Here is a 19,161-nt window from a genome sequence, read left to right as displayed (position 1 = left end):
ACAAAGTCATACCTCAACATTGGGATTGGAATGATTACGCGATAGACACTAAGATTCTGAGTCTCTGAATCTTCTTCGACTGGAGCTTCTACGAGAGCTCCTAGTAAACAGATCCCACCCTTTCCCTCTGTCTCGGCGCTTTCCATGACTATTGGGATGAATGAATAGAATGCTCTTTCTGGCGCCGTTGCTTATATGTGCTGATTTCATCCCTTTCGGCCTTTGAAGGGAGAGCCGCGCAGGATTTTCTCCTATATCTTTATACCCCCTTATTGCTCAAGCAGGAAAGAATGACGTATATAAAGGCACTGTCTGACTATGAGCAAAATGAAAGACTCGATCTCCTTTTACACTTCTATTCATGTGTTGGCATCCGATGCGCAAACGACGGAGACTAGGCAAAATACGATGTCGTTCACGCCTTTTTTGGGCAATACAATACATTTCTGAGCTTCATGTCAAAATCATTCTATTGAAGGGGCGCCATCATTGCTGCTATGCCCAGGTCTACGATGTCTCTTCTTTATCTTGGAAGTTCCACCAAAAAGACTATACCAATAACCTGCCGATAGACGAAGTCTAGAGTACACTACGCTTTAGAGAGTGACCAAGGAAGTCGTACAGAGGCTTCCTCGCGGGTGGATCACAGATCACTTGAAGGGGCTGCTAGCTCTAGCTCTTGCCCTAAACGAGAAGAAGCCGGCTAAGGCCAAAGTTTCAGATGCCATCGGTATAAGGAGAAAAGGAAGGAATTCACCTCCAAATGAGGAAGCGAGATCAGATATCTGACTTGACCATTTATTGAGCTAATAAGGGCGAGTTCTTCTATAATAAGGTGAGACCCGCGAGATAGGATATTAGTACCCGACCCTAGGCCTAGAGAGAGGTACCACAAACTTTAGCCAATAGACTCACCTATATCAAAGAATTGGACCCTACTATCGATCTCCACTATGAAGATGAACAACCTACCTGGTCGTCCCACTCAACCACCTCTCATAGACTGTCTAAGCGAATGAACCTGTTATTCTTGTACTATCTATTAGCATACTAAAAGCGGGGACCAACAAACTGGAAAAACAGCTATTGCTATCGATACCATCCATATTCCACCAAATGGATGGAAGATTATGGGCAGGCAAGAGCGAATTGAGGCAAATCTAGATCGTCTGAGACTGATGTATTTCTTCTTTCTTTTTTCTGGTTGTGCTCGCTAGTTGTCTTACTATCTTTGCAATTTTCTTCATCAAAAATGTGATTTTCCGTGTTTGCTTTTTCTCTTTTTTAGCCCCAGTTTTCATTAGAAATTCGTGTACTCTTTCTGGTATCAATTTCGTGAAATGCTTTATTACTTCGTTCTGTTTATGTTGATAGGAAGATTGGAATGCCCATTTTAGTCTTGAGGTGATGGCCTCTTCCAATGCTATTAAGAATTTTTCTATCGTTGTTTCTCCCTTCATTTTTGTCATGATTTGTTCTAATGTGAATTTTTTTTTCCACCTTTCCAATGGTGTTATAATTTGTAACATTCCATTCTCTCTGATGGATACTACCAGCCCCAGGACTCTGGTCTTGTTCGCCCTCCCCCTTATCAGTTGTACTGTGGTTTCTTGTAGTTTTCTTTCTTTCAAGGATTGGTTGAAAATCTGTCGAAATCTTCGGTATGCCTTGTCTGAATTCACTCCGCGTTTAATGGCAAAGAGAAGATCGTCGGCATACCGCGCGTACTTGATTTGCCCATATGGTACGAGCACTTCTTGTATTTTCTTATCCAGTCTATGTAGATATATATTCATTAATACGGGAGAAGGCGAGCACCCCTGTGGCATTCCTTGCGTTTCGTTCGACAAATCTTCTTGATTTTCATCAAAGATCTTGGCAGTTAGGAAGTTCGCTATTAGATTGATAAAAGCTCTATTCTCGTTACCCAAATGATCTTCTATTGCAGATAGTAGCAGCTTATGGTCGAGTCTATCAAAGCATTTCACAACATCAGCCTTGATCAGCCGGTCAACTGGCCCCCAACTTTCGGTCTGAAGATAAAGGGTAGTAATACTCTTACTTTTTCGAAAACCATGTGACTCGGGGAAAAAGCGTTCGTCAAATAAGATGTCTAGATGGGTTGCCAGGGCTTTCAAGACCAGTATGTCAGGACTGTGCGGTTTGGTAATAGGTCTAAGCTGCCCCGGCTTGTTCGGTTTGGGGCGATAGGATCTTCTCATTGGAGAAAAAGGTTTCATCCAATAAAGAAGCTTTTAAGTCTGCCAAAGCGCGAGACGTAGTAAATTCATGATAATCTTCATGCGTTGTCCAGAGAAATTCAATAAGTTGAACAAATTTAAGCATCAAGCCCACCTTCTTAAGCGAGGGGTCTTCGGACCGAAGAAGGGCAACAAAATCTTTCGGGACTGTAGGCCGTCTTCCCCGGCAACGACTTCGGCGATTGGAAGTTGGATTAGCAGTAGCGTTGTGAGTAGAAAAAGAGTGACGAGCGGTACGACACACAGCTAGAAGACAGAAAAAAAGAGACATTCGGGAGTGAAAAGACAGCAAAATGAAATTCGAAGATGAGACGGAAAGCCTAAAATAAGGATGAGTCGAGAAATTCATATTGATATTGAACATGGTTGATCTTATGGATGGGTTTTCCTTGATCATCTGATTGATTAGAAACGTTGTCATGGGCAAATGAATTCGTTGTAGTTGTGAAAGAGATTATTTGATTCTATCCCTCTCATTAATGAGCAATTCACTATCAAGTGCGTCTGCTCATTGCAGAGAGACCCGGGCGTTATTTGATTTCCCGCCGGAAAGGAAGAAAGATGAATGAGAACGCCATCACTAAGCCAGGATTCCTACTAGCCGACCCCGAAGTAATGACTTTTCAGTCGCTTGCCCCTTAGATATCTGATACCTTCACGAAACCTATGAACAGTAGAAGAATAGGAGAGTCAGCCTTATTGCTCCACCATTCTTCCCTTTTCATCGGTTAAAGGAAGTGTACCTGATGATGTGGTTTCTTAAGAGAATATCAACTTCTTTTCTTTCGAGCAAGCTTAGGCGCACCTATCACGAAGTGAACGGAATTACATGGGAGGTCTTTTGTTTCTTTTCTATTTGATGTAGTACTCGCTTCTGAGTGATTGGGGGAAAAATGCTCTTTCTGTTCTGTCTTGGAGCTACTTTTCTCGTCTATAAGTAGGGGGGTATATGCCCTTCTAAAAGAAAACTACCATACTGGAGCTAGTTTCAAGGCTTTCGAATAGCAGCATCTTTTCATTTCTTCCAATCTCAACTGTACACCTGGGAATTTCTTTCAGAAAGCAAACAAACTCACCCAAGATTCATTTTCAGAGTGCTTTTGATTTACAAAACTAAGGGGATTCTCGTATCGGCCAAGAACTCTATACACTAGTACGAACGTCCGAAACATCTTCTGCCTATCCATTATTTGCTCCAGATGTTCTCGCTTCTGTCGCTGCCAAAGAAGTTGGTGTCGAGCCCACCCAGGCTGATGAGCGGAGCTTTTTCTGACTCTTGATCTCCGATTGAGGCGTGACTTTATTCCTCGAAAAGGTTTTTCGTTGAGCGATTCATCACTCCCAGCCAGCAAAGGAGTGGATCTGTGTTTGTGCCTTTTCAGTTGCCAAGGAATAGAATGTCAGATTTGGAGCTCTCGTGAACATCAAAATCAATCAAAAGCCTTTGCGCACCATTCCCTGGGGAAACTCTCTCCATTAATGACAGCCTTCTTTCTCAAGCTGTCTGTTCGTCAGCTCAACATTACACCAATGAGAGACTAAAACATTCTTTTTTTTTTATTCGTGTATGTAGTCATAGCTCAGTGACCTACTCAGTAGGCTAGGCCTTTTTGATCAAGGAAAAAGCAATCCATTCAATGGTGGGTTTACTGTAGCTGTAACGCACGTTATAGTGCTCTTACAGGGTTTTTGCCACCAAAGAGGAGTAAATCGGAGCTTTTCACAACCCGAAACCAGGTCAGTAAGAACGAAAAGCATGCCGGATGGGGGAGAGGACCCCCCTCACACATTGATGGAACAGGAGAAAGAAGGCAAGGAGAGCGATTACTCAACAAAAGTATACACACAGCGGGGAGAACCCTTTATTAGGAAGAGCCCACAACGAATGCTTAGCTGACAACATTGATAGAACAGGATGACGGAGAGGAGAGAAATGAATAGAAAGAAGCAAAGAAGAATTGGCTATGATGTGGGAGTCTCACCTCGAAAAGGTCTATCGATTTAGGACGTGAAAGAGGCTTTCTAGTAAGGAAGTAATAGTCGATTGGGGAAAGGAATCAGTCTTAGAACTCTATAAACAAATATATGGATTTGTGATGGACCTTGCTCCTAATGGACTTGATCCTACCTTTAGTCATCTTAGTCATCATGGAAGTGATTTCTCTTTGAGAAGCGCTGTAAGTAGACGGCTTTTTCAGCCCGGACGACCCCAATGAATGTTAGGGAAATCCCGAAGCTCATACCCATTCCTAGGATGTTCCAAGCTTCCCATTCTTTGACTTCGTTTCAACCAATTGATTCATTGTTCCGCTTCCTTAGACTGACGTGATGAATAGGGCTCGTGCTTTCAGCCTATTTGAGTTAGAAGACCGACACGTCACAATGCAGATTAGGAAAAGCAACAAGCTAAGGAACATGCAGCGGATGTTACGAGTTTCGGATCAAAAGAAAGAAACCAATAGAAAGCAAAATCGAAGAATGCATATTGCATATATAGGCATAGCCTCTCGTCATCATTACATCGGCTGCTCCTTCTCCAGTAGTGTGGCGAGCGTCCTCTTCATTCTGGTCATTGCTATAGGCGTAGAAGCCTTTCTATTGTTCCCAGGTCATCATACCTATGATGAAAAGCACAGTCACCCCGGACGACTACCTAACTAAGTACCTCCGGCACTATTAAGCGCTCGTTCCAGATCGAACTCCTTCCCTAACCGCTTTCCTTTCTCTCCGAAGAGGAACTCTACTACAGAATCAGTCTCGAACACATCCAACTAAACTACTTCTATTGCTATTCTCGTTCCTTTTAAGGCCCGTTCACGCCCTATCACGGGAAAGCTACCTATCAAAGCTGCAATGGGAGGTTTTCATCACGATTTCATGAATCACTTCCTGACAATCTCTTTGCCGAGGTTAGGATGCTGAACTAAGGAATGGATTGCGAAAAAAGGTTCTTGACCAGGGGCTAAACTTTCATTTCAACATAGCCACGTACAAAGGAAAGTCTACTTCGCTCAGCTAAATCTAGATTAGAAGTAGGTCGAACAGAATATCGTATCATATATAGAAGTCAGCATTTCAGTCAATTAGTAGTCACTAATCTTTCGCCCAAAGCCCACAATGATCAACCAATCGCTTCTTTCTTTCGTCAAATGGTGCACTAGATCCTATTATTCATTCATTTAGAGAGAGATATTAGCTACCGCTTGCTAAGCCCTATATCTTCCCTTTCGTAGATCACTCATTCAGCTCATAAACTGCTTTCTACTTCGACTAGACTGAGAATGAAGTAGATAAAAATGAAGCGAAATTCATTGAGAAATCCTATCTCTTAGGCTATAGTTTCATTTCCAACATGAAGAAAATCATAATAGAATAAAGGGGGCTAAGTGTAGTACGCCTGGTTTACGGCATTCAAGCGGGCTCGAATGACCCCTTAGATAGAGGGAAAACTGTCATGTCAATTCTACGATCAGGGGTGTCTCATTTCCACTCTAACCGAAGCAAGATTGTTTCTCGGTGGAGGCAAAGAGCCATTTTGAAGCAATCTGCATAGCCTAAAAGAGGATTTTTGGATCAGTTCATGAACATCTTTCACCTTTCTACTCTACATAAGATAATTTATCGCATTATTCGTATCGAAGAGATGCATGCCACGAATATGGAACCTGTACAGATACAGTTCCCAGATCTCATTATGCCTTTCGGCCTTATTCTTTTGCTCTTGGCGATTCAATCCTCCCGGAACTCTATGAATAGTAAAGGTCTTGAACCCCTTGCGTCTACTTACGTAGAAAACGGATACGTTAACCACCAATCTGGGTTGCTCTACTCTGTGGAAGAAGCTATTTTGAAAAAGAAAAGGAATGCTTAGAGTTTTGCTCATTCTTATCGACCTTGAGACGAACTCTTCCAAAGACCCCGGGAGTGCTAAGAGGCAAAGGCAAATCATCACAAATTCAATACGCCTCATCCGCCCCCTTGCTAGCTGGTATTAATATGGAATAGCGTGCTCATCCTTCTTTTGATAGGTAGCTTTCTTCCTTTGCCCAATCGTCAGAGGCGGCTTACCAGAGATTGGGGGAATCAAAGAAGTCACCAAGGACCGATTGAGAGAACTTCATCTCGTACTGCAACGTCAGCTTCCACGTTATGGACTGATAAATAAGGCTAGGCTGTAATCAGTACCATATCCCATAGACTCGAAATCAAAAGAAAGCTCTTGCAGAGTGAAAAGATGCAAGAGGAGGCTCGCTCGTTGAGACCTCAGCGGCAGTTCACTGGCTTAGGACTTTGATAGAGAGGTGCCCGGAAGAGGCGGAGGGGAGAAAGAAAATCCAATCTTCCTCGTCGCTGGAGTGGAGCAAAGAATTGATTTATAGAATTCGCGACGTGAACCTGCTTCTTGGACGATGAGGAGAATGAATGAATTACGTATGCCCCTCATAGATTCACTAAATGGGAAGGCAGATGCGAGCAATTCAATTCGACAGCTTGGAAGGATGTAAATAGATGCCCATGCCCCGGAAGGCCCAATTCAAACGAGAGATCCGCCGAAGCCATTTCCTTAATAGCTATTAGCATTTGAGTCAGATTCACCGAGCAATTCACTTCATTTCATTCACTGATGAGAATTCATTCTATCTACGTAAATCCGTCCAGAAAGACTACTTCCACTTCTTCCATTCAAAAAGACCTTCCCCTCTTAAGTCTTGGAAGAGACAAGCTCGTGATAAACCAAACTCTCCCAAAATAGAAGCTCATACCCATGAAGCCAAAAGGAAATAAGACTTGTCTCTCCTTCTTTCTGTACTTCAAATGTTCAAATACTCAGTCCGAATATAAAGCTCTCATCATCGGCCTGGAAATTCTCCTAGACACGGTAGCCCCTACTGTTCTGGTCAAAGGAGATTCCTTATTGTTGTTAAACCAACTTTCTGGGGAATACAGGTGTGAGAAAATCTTGATTTCCTCTTTCTTTGCGTAGCTCCTCTAGAGTGTTGTCTTATCCTATCCTCCTTGGTATTCACATGGGTCGGGGCCGACCTCTAACCAGACCTCGTGTTTTCTATGGCGAAACCAGCCTTATCCTAAGAAGGTGAAGCAATCCATTCACACGCCCTACCGAGGTACCTCCAGAACAGAGCGCATCTTTTCCACTCGTTCTCTCCGAACCTCCTTCCCGGCAGACTGCCTCAACGATCCGGCAAGTCAAGCTCCGCTTCCCACTAACATTGAGTCGTACTTTCTCTTCTTTCCGATCTTATTAGAGCTTTAGGCAGGGTTTCCGACAAGATAGTAGCAGGCGAGCCGGATACTAAGAAAATACGCCGAGATCGACTGAGGCAGATGAAAAGATCAATTCACTGAAAAGGGGAATGATGCTTCCTGAGACATATCCGGTGTTGCGAAATAAAGAACAGTGGAAAAAGAGGCTGGCTATTTTTTGTTAAAGAGGCGAGTTCCTTCGTTTTCGTTAGGTGCTGACCCGGGAGTTAAAGCGAAGGATCTAGCTGAACATTTGGCGAAGTACCCAAGCTATTTGGCGAGAGAACTGGAACGGAACAACAGAAGAAAGTGAAGGTCGGCTGTGATGCGCTTAAAGGACGACTTCTATATATGATATTATGGTAGACCTAGTTCCTCGCTCGCATGAAGTGCCGTTAAAGGGGCAATTAGACCACAAACAAGGCCACGCCACGGACTGTTACCGACACAGCTCCTACAAGGCGCCGTCAGGTCGCCACCACAGACGAGGTTTTCGTTCCCTTTCGTTTAGTGGTACCGCTTGATCTGATGAACTGACTAAAGGGCGAGAAATCTGCTGTTTTGGTTCTCTCTTTTCAAGTCTTTCCTGAACATTCTGATTCCTCGGAGATTGGAACCATCTGTTAAAGCTACAGCAAGTAAGATCTTAGAGCGGTGGATCTTTGAGTCGGTAAGGAAACGGATACAGAAAGAGCGATTTTCATTGAATTCATATTTCCTTTTATAAGATCATTGAAATTCAGCCTTTTCACAATGGATTAGCGCCCGCATCTCCCACTCATGCAGTGGTAGGTTTTGTCGGCAGATTGATTCGCGCTCCGCTCCGAGAAGTTCTGAGTCAACTCCGATAGAGACACATGTACAGCCACGCAAGCAAGTATTCGCACTACTAGAATAGAGTACTAGCTTAGGCTCTACTTGCCTATTGATCTATATTTCCACCCTTCTTTTACCCCGCCCCTTATGTCCTTGGTCTTAAATCAATGTTAGCGGAGCAAACGATCCAAGGGTCAAAACCAAACCCCCGAACACACGCCCTAGCATTGTTTTGCAAGGCAGAGGCAAGACTAAAGGATCAACACCAATTCCAGTAGATCGGATAAGGCAAGGAGTCTATTCCGCTATCAAGTTTCCATCTTCTTAGAGAATCGGGCTAGAACAATCAATATCGATGTCATGCCCATTCTCGTGCGCAGTAACGCACGTTCTATTGCTCTTTAGGCCCTCCCTATATCGGCTTTACTAGGAGGGGTTTCAGGCTTTCTCTGTCCATACAACGCAAGTTCCCAGTTTTCTAAGGGCTACGCTCCAGGTCAAGAACTTGAATCTACATCGTAGGACTCATTGAGGAATCGGCTACCTGTCCCAAGCGTCGTGCAACTCTTTCTCTAAACGCTTATATAAGGATGATCTCATCCGCTGCGCTCTGTTCTCCTCAATCAATCCTATAGTCAAGAATCTCTGGGGCTGTCAATCTCTTTCCATTTAGAGTTTAGGGTTACACTAAAGACGCACCAGACAATCAATGAATAAGGTCAAGCCCTTACTTAGTAAGAGATGGGTCGACCTCTAATGGTCCCTTCGGGTTCAGACTGTTCGACTAATAGACTCCCCGGAGCCTTCTCTGCGGACCTAGCCCGACAGGAAGAGGGTTTACTTTTCGTTCTTACTGACCAGATTTCGGGTTGAAAACCTCTGTTTGGGGGGTTCGAAAGGGAATCCTACAAAAGATGGATTCACTGCGGTTTGTGACTAAGTAAACCCCGCCATAGAAGCAATGTTTTATTGAATGGGTTGACCTTAGTATCTCGAAGATACTACACCTAGAGCACTTTATGAGTCAATGCCAGGGTGACTACGATGGATGGATCAATCTTTGATTGAGGGGCCGTAGCTTACCGATCGAAGATACAAGGCTCCCTACTTGCGAGAGGCTATTCCTAAGACCTCGCTCTCGCTAGTCGAATTGGAGCTTCTTCCTTCTATTTGTCCTCTGACCTTCTCTCCTAACTACGTAATTCAAGATCGCCCGACGTAGCCTTCACTCACTAACGGTTCGCTTTGCTTCCAGCATTTCTGACTGTTGTGATCTTCTTTCCATCATTAAGGCACTCAGGAAATAGTGCTTTAGCTTTTCCATCATTCCTTTCCTTTGTCGGGTACCCGCACTGGGACCTCACAAGCCTTCCTTCGAAGGAGCTCTGAAGGTGCTGTTGAATGTTGAACTACATGGTTGGTGGCTGGTGCCTGGGCGAGATTCCGGATCACGGGCTTTGGTCGATCTTATATCTCTTAAGGACTTACCGCCGCTCGTCCTGAACAGATTCCTTCTATGGCTACAGAAAGTCAGTTTGATTAGACCTATATAAACGAATTCTGCCTCTTGCTTTTTCTTGTTCACATAGCGCCGCGGCTTCGCTTGCCCTTCACTTCAGAAACTTAATTTCAATGATGGGAACTCTTTTCAAAGCCCCCTTATTATTCGACTTACGTTGCAACCGGAAACGGTCGGACTGGGACTGGACTCTTTGGTTCAGAAGAGAGGTAGGGTTTATCCGAGGAGGAGCCTTTCACAAAGGCTTCAAGCATCTTAGAAGAGTCCGCATTTACTCGATAGCTGGGATAGCAAAGCAGATGAATTCCGATCTCTTTGATCAAGCTTCAACGTAAGTTCCAGCAGACCTTACCAAGCTTCGTAAAGATAAATAACTTGCACTAGATTCACAACTTTGAATCAGAAAATGGTAAAGACCTATGAAAAACGCTCCTCTTTGAGCTATTAGGGCAGTTTTCTCTTCCAGGGCAAGGCTAGTGAGAAGCGTATCAGTCTCAATTTTACCATCATTGTTGCAATCCTGCAGGTGATTCACCTAGGCCTTCAAGGCTTTCAGACATATATATAGCATTTGACCAATCCAATCGACCAATGGAAGCTTTAATGTGTTCGCTGGGATTGGCGTTGATCCTATCTGAACTGGAGCTTAATAAAGTCAGAACTCGTTCGCTCGCTATTGCATTGATAGGTAGAGCTAGTGACTTACGTGATGAAGTCGGAAACGAGGAAGAGAGGTTTCAAATTCTCTCCCAAATCGAGGAGATCACAAGTTTTGCAAAAATGAAGAAGAGTTTTCCATGAGTTGCTGCATCATATTAGAGTGACAAGTCAAAAGAACCAAGACGGAATAGCTTTTCATAGAAAAAGGATCTTTCTTCCCGGGCGGCGGAACAAGTGCGGCAGGCTCGAATGCCCTTCACAACAGATGCACACCTATTCCCGGATTCCATAGAAACGATAGCTTCGGCTGGGAGAAAGAAAGCTCTTGAGTTATTAACGAGCAGAAGCAAGTCATCTGTCTGTGGGAGCGGTAGAGAAGTGAGTTTAGGACCGGATTTAGCAGTTGCTGTCGGACCGGATGTCGTAGTTGTTGGGTTCCAAACCGGGGTAGGCTCTGAAAGACCTCTTCCTCTTCTTCTTCTTCTTATCGATCAAAACCGGCTAATAGACTGAAAGCGGAAGCTTGATATCGATACATCGGAGGAGTAAACATAGGAAATGAAAGCCTAACAAGCAGGCTCAGAACCACAAGCAAAAGAAGAAGATTTCCATCGCTAAGGACACTTATGGGGTATTTTGGGTTTTGACATGGTCAAAGAGAGAAGCTTTCATTCAGATTAAGGCAAGGTTTGCAATTGCTGCTATATCTACGAGAACTTGCTCGACCACGTAGCGCTTATTGAGGTAGTAGAGCGGTCAGCGGTTAACAAGAAAGAGGGGTTACCCTTTCTTTGAGCTGTAAGCTTGCGTTAGTTACGCAATTATGTGATGGAATTTATGAGTTGACTAGCTGAAGGAAGCCTTCCCAATATTATCGAATACTCAAAGAAAAGAAGCACCAGGACACTTGACTACATCCAGACACTATGGGTTTGCCTGGACAAAGTTCTGAAGGAAAAAGCATGAACCCGTCCATAGAATCCATTTCTAAGTGCTTCAATCTTTTCACATTCCGCGGTGTCAAGTCTCTAAAGTCCCCGGACTAAATAGCGATGTGCTCCGAGAGTAAATCCTGAACTAAAGTCAAACCGATTCAAGTAAGAATTCCAAGCCCTGGAAGTCTTCCTACCAGTATTATTAAATTCCGGTAGTCCCTAAAGTGGTAAGGTATCATAAGAGAAGAGAGATGCCAAAGATGAAAGGAAGGAGAGGTCATCCAAGCCTATTTCATCTAGTCCGTAATCCGTAGCACGTAAGCCCTATGCCGGTCCTGTAGAGCGAGTTCCTTTTGTTTGAGTCTGTGAAACTCCTTTTTTGAAGTGAAGCAAGGACTGAGTTTTGCTTTTATCTTTTAGCGAGTGTTAAGTTAAGTTCCTGGCCTTGTTGTGTCACAAAGGCTCGAAAACATTTGATTCTTGCTTTATTTCTTTCTTTTTCCTCCTTCATCAAAGCAAAGAATGGATTTTCTTTCTTGCTTGGCGAATTGCCTTTTTTAGTAATTTGTGTTGTAAGATTTCTCCAGGAATAATTTTGATTTCCTCAGTGGATGTCTTCGATCGTGTAACCTTACTTCTCTTTCCCTCTATCCCACCAGCCAGCCCACTTATTCCGCCCATTACTACCGTACTATCCCGTATTCCGAAAAAGCGAAGGCTTCAGGTCTATCCCCATTGCCAACTTTCTTAGTCGTGGAAGGGGCTATCGGCACTGGCGTTACACGCGTACAAAGAACTCGTTGAAACCTCGCTACTGGATTGGCGAAGAGGCAAGAAACTTGAGCTATACCTCCTTCTTGTCCTTCCTTCCCTGTGGTTGACTGGTTTTTCTTCCTTCTTCCAGACTTCAGGAGGAAGAGGTCGCCGGGTTCAACTTCCACTGGTGATGGCGATTCCTTCTTGAAAACAGTCTATTCAGTTTTTTCTGAATATTCTAATAAGAACATCGATAACATCGAATCAATTCCTATTCGAAAAGAGGATTTCATCATACCTGGCTTATCACTACAACTTTGCGGCTTAGGGGCAAAAAGGGGGGTCACGGGTACGGATATGATGGCAATCATGAGGGAGATGGCTATGTTGTTTCTGTTTTGATGGACAAGAAGAGGGGAATTGATAGGAACGGACGCACTGGAACGAAAAGGGGGTGGTTCAGATAGAAGGCTAATCTGACTTTGATCCATAGCCTTACCTTTTAACCCATTGCAGTAGGGCCGGCCAATGCGCCAAAAGGGCTCAAAAAAGAGAATAAATAGCTTGCTTTGTTATTGTTAATAAGAGTGGATGGTTCAAGGGGCTAATAGGGAGCTCTATTATACTTAGTGAATGGAACAAGCGAGACCGCTTCTACTGATGTGACCATGGCGCTAGCTCTTAGTTCAACTTGCGGAAGGGTTCAAGCTCAAGATCCCACTCAAACCTTGACTCTATGAACCTCTTTTAGGTTTGAGTTGTTGCCCTATCTTCATAGTGAGGAGTTTGATCCTGGCTTGACCAGTGGATATAACACAAGAAGACCAAATTGAACCTCTGTTCTCAAGCCCTGGACTTATAAAAGAATCTTTCTTCCTTGCTTTTGCTGTTGGTGTCTCCGACGAAGGTAAGGGCACAGCAGCCTCTCTCTTCTTAGAGGTCTCAACGAGCCTTCCTTCTCCGGCGGCGGCAGTAGCGCTTCGAAGGCGGGTCTTTCTCTACAGAATTTCTCACACAAGCGCATTAGTCCATTTTCTGCATTTCTTTTATGAATTGGAGGATTTCAGCTTCCCGGCTGAGACAAATGAAAATTTCTCTTCGATTCTGTCGATGTTTCGATGCTACAGCAAAAGGAAGAAAAGCCAAAGCATAAATGGGTCGATCCGGCTCGAAACCCCTCCTGCGCGACGGGCTTTATTCACTGGAAAGGGGGCAAGCAACCATTTATATACGAAATTCGTGGATATGCTCTGCCAAAGAAAGGAAGTTAAATTCATCAATGAATCTGATCCGGCACAAGTCATGGAAAATTCCTCTCATTGGATATATCATATATAGAGTTGCGTCTGAAGTACGAGTCATAAAGGTTCGACGGGGGGTTCTCAATCATAGCCTAAGCTATGCCTTGGTCGGATAAGAATTCTACAGTGAATGGTATTAAGAGAAAGCTTCTGGCTAACAAAGAAAAAGGGGGAGCTTGACCACAAGAAAATGCTAGTGAGAAAGGACCAATACTGCGATCGCCTACCCTCTTTTATGGCAAGATTACAGTCGGGACGGGAAAATCCAATGCTTAAGACATGCAGCAAGGCTGCAACTACCCTATGGGCTCAGTGAAAGAAAGGCCGCCCGTCACTACCTCTCCTCCAAGCTCGTAGAAGCAAACTCGCTATCACCCAATCTAACGCCACCTATGTGTGTCTACTAACAAAAGCGCCAACACCTGCTAAAGGACAAGTGACACATATCCATGTCTACTACTGAGGCACGCAAGCTCCCATCGTCCTAGGGTCAGCAGTTGAACTGGACGCTGGGCAGCAACTTCTTCGTTAGTAGTTATAACCTCTGATCTGAGCATTTCCTCTGCTGATATCTCAACCTTGCGTCTAGAGCAGCACCTTTTTTCTTTGAAAAAGAGCTTGCTGTTCTTCTCGGACTCCTTATAAGGGGAGTTGTCCCATAGCTCTCTTTCTCCAAGGTTCCCAGATTATAAGAGAAGCTTTTGATTGGCCGTTTTCCTTTGGCCTTCGCATCTGCCCCTGCCCCGGGGTCTGGGTTCCTTTTTGCTTTCTCGATATCAAACTGGGCATTAGAGCCTTATCCACCGAGTAATGGCGGGGGAACACCTAGATGACTACTGCAACGGAATCAACTACTAGGTATAGCTTAGACAAAGAATGAAAGTCAAAGTCATTTTGACGGGGAGCGGTGGAACATGTGGTTTAGATGCAAAGCGAATAACCTTAACAGGGCTTGACATGGGCATTGCAAAACTTTCCGTTTTTTGGCGATTCAGAGCTCATCATTAGCCAGATCGCGGGTGAGTGGCAAGTCAAAGATTCAAAGTGGATCTATGTAAATAAATGCCTCCTCAGGTTGTGCAAACTCTTCCAATTTCATTTTCTCGCCGGTTGGTTCATTTTCGTTTGATCGATGCGCGAGGTTTGATTACCTTGGATTTCATTTATTGGGAAGCAAGAATCCACAATCTACTTTGATATAGAATACCCCCCTTAGATGTAGGTAAATCGTTCCCCCTATTGATCTTGCCGGAGCGGTTCGGTACGCAGGAGTGGCTCGGACACAAGCCTTGTTTGGTGAATTTCCATCTGCCTGTCGTTAAGTTGGTTCGGTACGAAGGAGTGGCAAAGAAGAAGAATCTACATCGGAAGACTCAGAAGCCTTTGGCGAATCAGCTTCATTCCGTTTCCACGTCGCCACGGAACCTCACAACTGGTCCCTTCTCGTTCCGCCCTTCTCGGTCGAAGGAGACATAATCCTTCTTTCTTTATTTCCTTATCTAGATAGAATTCTGAATCAGTTCATGAAATGCAATCTCAAACTCCTATTTTAGCCTCCCTTATTTACGGTGAGTTTCGCTTCCCGACTCCTTATGCGTAGCCTCTAGCATTTGTCTTTGCCACAGCTCAATTCCCATCAGAATTTAGTAGTGACTATCTTCAAAGCAATAAGACAGTTCATCGACAAACCTCCAAGCATGAACAAGCAGGCATTTCAGAGCGGGTATTCAATCTGGGAGCTAGGTATACAACGAACTTCAATCAATCAACTAGTCACATTGTGCGCCTTCACCCCTTTCATTATTCAATTCAAGTCAAGCTTCAGATCTAGGAAGAGGCGAGACTTTGTCGATTTCTATCTATCAGTGGGGTAAGCCCTTTCTTCACGGGAGTTAGGAAATGAAAATGCTCGTGTTGGAATTCCCTCTCCGCAGTAAGTAGATTCTGAAAAGATAAAGGACTCTGCCCATGTCTCGAATCAAAGATGTGGGATATTTGGCACCCCTATTTGTAGATCACTCCTTCAGCTACATATTTATCATCCATTCCATATGGTGCAGTTTGTGTGCCTTTTAACTAATTATATTCTCGAAGATTCTTTCTAACTCCCCCGACAAGGAAGATAAAGTCATCTTCATTAATATATAGTAATAAGAGCCCTTCTTTCTTCTCTTCTAATTGTTATCTAAGAGAATTTTGTTCACTTCCGCTCGGTATGTTAAATATGGTGTGTGTTCTTGGCAAATATGCATCTGCGAAAAGGGGAAACTACCAGGCGTGACGTTAGTTGATAGTTACTTCTTCGATCTGATGGCTTTCCAGCCACACAACCAATCCTGTTGATACTGACCTAAGGTGTTTTGTTTCCAAGCCGAGGTAGGAAGAAAGTGAAAGCTGGAATCGCCTCATAGCATAGGGGCGAAGGGAAAGGGCGGAAAATGATGCTGTCAACGACCCTTAAAGGGCAAAGCTGCTCTTCCTCTACGTAAAATCTTTATCACACCGGGGATTTCACGCATCAAATTAACCAAATAAGACTGTCTACTTTTAGTAGAGTGATTGATCAAATCTCCAACTCTATTCATTGATGAAGACCCGTGTCAATTATGCGGGAAGAAGGTGGAATCAATTGCGCATATGCTGTGCTTTTGTCCCCTATTGCGTCAGTGGTATGGAGAGCTAGCCCTTTGAGGCTCGATTTTGGTCCGGAAAACAAGAAGATTAGTGCTATCCCTACTCCGTCTTAGCGAACGGATCCCTCCCTTCATTTCGAGCAGATTGACTCATCAAAAGCTGAAAACAAGAGCCCGCTTTCTCTTCATCAGGCTTCACAACGGATCTAGGACTTGGAGTTGGATACGCGAAAAGAAGGTCTCACTGGAGGTGCGACCAACCCTATCCCTCGCCTTTGACAATTGGTCAGCAACTAAAGAAAGAACAGTTCAGCCCGTTCCGTTCCCGCCCTTGCCGAATAAGAGAAAAGGGTTCTTTTGTTGCCGCATAACAGTCATCCCTTAAGCTGTGAACTGTCATCTTGGAAGGACAGGAAATTGGACAACTTGTACCGAACCTCTGAACCTGCATCCTTGTTCTTTCTCGTTAGCGCTTGAGAAGAGTGTGGCAGTTAGTTGCCTTGCCCCCAGCAAGTGATCAATGGATCCATCTGTTGAAAGAAAAAACCAATATGAAAACTCTGGGCGAGAGAGCTTTCTTTCTAGGTAAAGAGCGGCAGCCCCATATAGTTCTGTCGCTCCCTCGGTTCGGTACGAAGGATTGTCAAGGGAGTGAGTGTACTTCGCCGGTGAACGGAACCCTAATGGTTGAAGCGGCAGTTGGCGCTTGCCACTGACTTTCTGTAGTGAGGGCATAGTATTCTAGTTTTACAATTTCCTATGGATAGGTGTGTGCTTTTACTTTCTAGGTCATGCAAAACATCGCATTATCCCATATTTATCAAGCATGAAGAATTCGTCGCGTTCTTCTTTTGAGCTGATCAGGAAGCTTCCAGCCACCAGTCTTGCATATTGCTTCTTAAGGAGAGGCACCCTTATGCCCCTTCCGAGTCTACTGTTTGGGAATAGATTTTGGATCATTCAATAAAGATATGCGATTCCCTAGATTTTACTTCAAAAAGGAAGCGCTGAACACAAACCAAATCCCACTTTTGGATTGAGCAGTCGATAGAGTAAGACATTGGGAAACTTTAGCCTTTGCTCTTTTGAAAGGCTGGGGCCTTATCTCAACAACGAAGAGGAAAGAAATTCCGTATGGATTCAGCCGGGAAGCAAATGGTGGGCCCTCTTAGACCGCCTTAATAAGACTTTCGCGGACCCACCTATTGGAAAAACTTTAACCTCGGCACCTTGAAGACTTTGAGCTTCAGCGATTGATAGGACAGCTGGACCTTCCTCTGATTGGATACGCCTGTTTGCTTGTAAATCACGTGTTTGGGGGAAGTTCACTCTGTGTTTCTACATAAGAATATGGATTCAGAGTCTGCTATAAGCCTCTTCACAGAAAGAAAAGCCTGGTCCTGAAACAATTCCTCTTTGATTTTAGCTTCATATTCTACGCTGGACTGACGTAGCACTCCCGCAGGAATCAAGTGCCAGGGGGTTTATTTGGTCTTCAGTTTCATGGCGCTGAAGGTTTACAAGCAGAGCGAGTTCTAATATCTGTTATCTAACGAATGAATTTACTTGGAACCAATCCAATCCCAAGCTACTAAAGCAAAGCGGAGAATGTGCTTTGCTTGACCCAGCTATCCATTGGTCAGTCTTTTTGTTTTCCATCTGATCGTTGAGGCGTTCTTTAGGTAAGGCGGTTAGGTACGAAGGAGTAGACGGTGAGTCTACTTCGCCGGAGAAAGGTGGGGCGGGAAGAGAAATGCTGATAATCCATATTTCTATTGGTTGGAGGGAAGTCTTGTACAGGCTCCCTACTCTTTTGTCGATCTGTCTTGAATTCCTCACCGAGTCACTTCCGATTGATGACGGTAAGACCTGCTTACTACACCACAATACGGGAATAGCACCCGATATCGCTTTGCTGAATGATTCTTTCTTTCGTTGGTTCTGGTACATATTGCTCCTTGCGTGTCTGACTGCCGTGGTGAATGGGCCATGGGATAGAGCTTTCTTGGTTAATTCGTCTTATAGATAGCAGGTTGCAATCCTTGAAAGTTCAACTTGCAGAGGGTTCAATAGAGTATCAAAGGACCTAACCATAGTCGTATGAACGGGGGGAGGACTTTTTGGATTTTGGTGCAAAAGCGTCCAAATTAGCAACAGAAAGGCTGGAGGTATTTCCAGTATCTGAAGGAGGGCAGAGAGTTTACAGCTACCTGCACGAAATGGTGTAAGGATTCCTCCCATTATAGGGGAGCCACCAAGCAAAGCATCGAGTTCAGATTGATTGATATAAGGGATCATGTTAGGTTTCGGTCTAAAGGTCTGCTAAGTCAATTAGGGGACCAAAAACCATCACCGGTTTTGGCTAAGTACTTAAGGGGAATATCACTTGACTATGTTCACTTTCTTCCCCGGCTCAAGGGATCTCTTTTATAACTCCGGAAAGTCAAAGAGGTGGCCCAACACATGAAAGATTGGCATTCATTGCCCGCGGAATAGATTGAGCGGAGTCCAGAGCTCCTTCAAATAAATAACTAGAGGAAGAAGGTGGTCGAGAAAGTGAAGTGGAAAACCCCCAGGCAGAGCTTGCAAGATATGCATAGCCTGCAGAAGTCGCTAGTACAACAGTGAACCCTACATACGATCGTGTAGCCGTAGCCGGTCTCGGTCAGAAACTCCTCTGCCCGCTGCCCCAGAATGGTATTCACATGTCTTTATGGTGTCGTAACTCAAAGCATCGAGAGAAAGAACCTTCAGCTTCAGGCCAAGTTCTATAGTGCCTCTCATTCCGCAACTCCTCTGAAAAAGGCCACCACCAAAGAGGCGGATGAGGGAGATACGCCCACATTTGAGGAAGATGAACCGATCCATTGAGAGACGAAGCTACCACTTGAACACCAACAGAATCTGATCTTTTTCAAAGAGATTCTTTCACTAAACTCACCGTAAATAGGGTTGGTTCACAGAGTAGTGCTAAGGCTCATTATCGTGAGCTGCATGCATTTCTTTCATTGATGA

Source organism: Cornus florida, unplaced genomic scaffold (genome assembly GCF_030987335.1).
Source record: "Cornus florida cultivar Cherokee Brave unplaced genomic scaffold, ASM3098733v1 CherokeeBrave_3.0.0_Hap2_scaffold_138, whole genome shotgun sequence".
NCBI lineage: Eukaryota > Viridiplantae > Streptophyta > Magnoliopsida > Cornales > Cornaceae > Cornus > Cornus florida.
Note: the sequence above shows the minus strand (reverse complement) of the source record.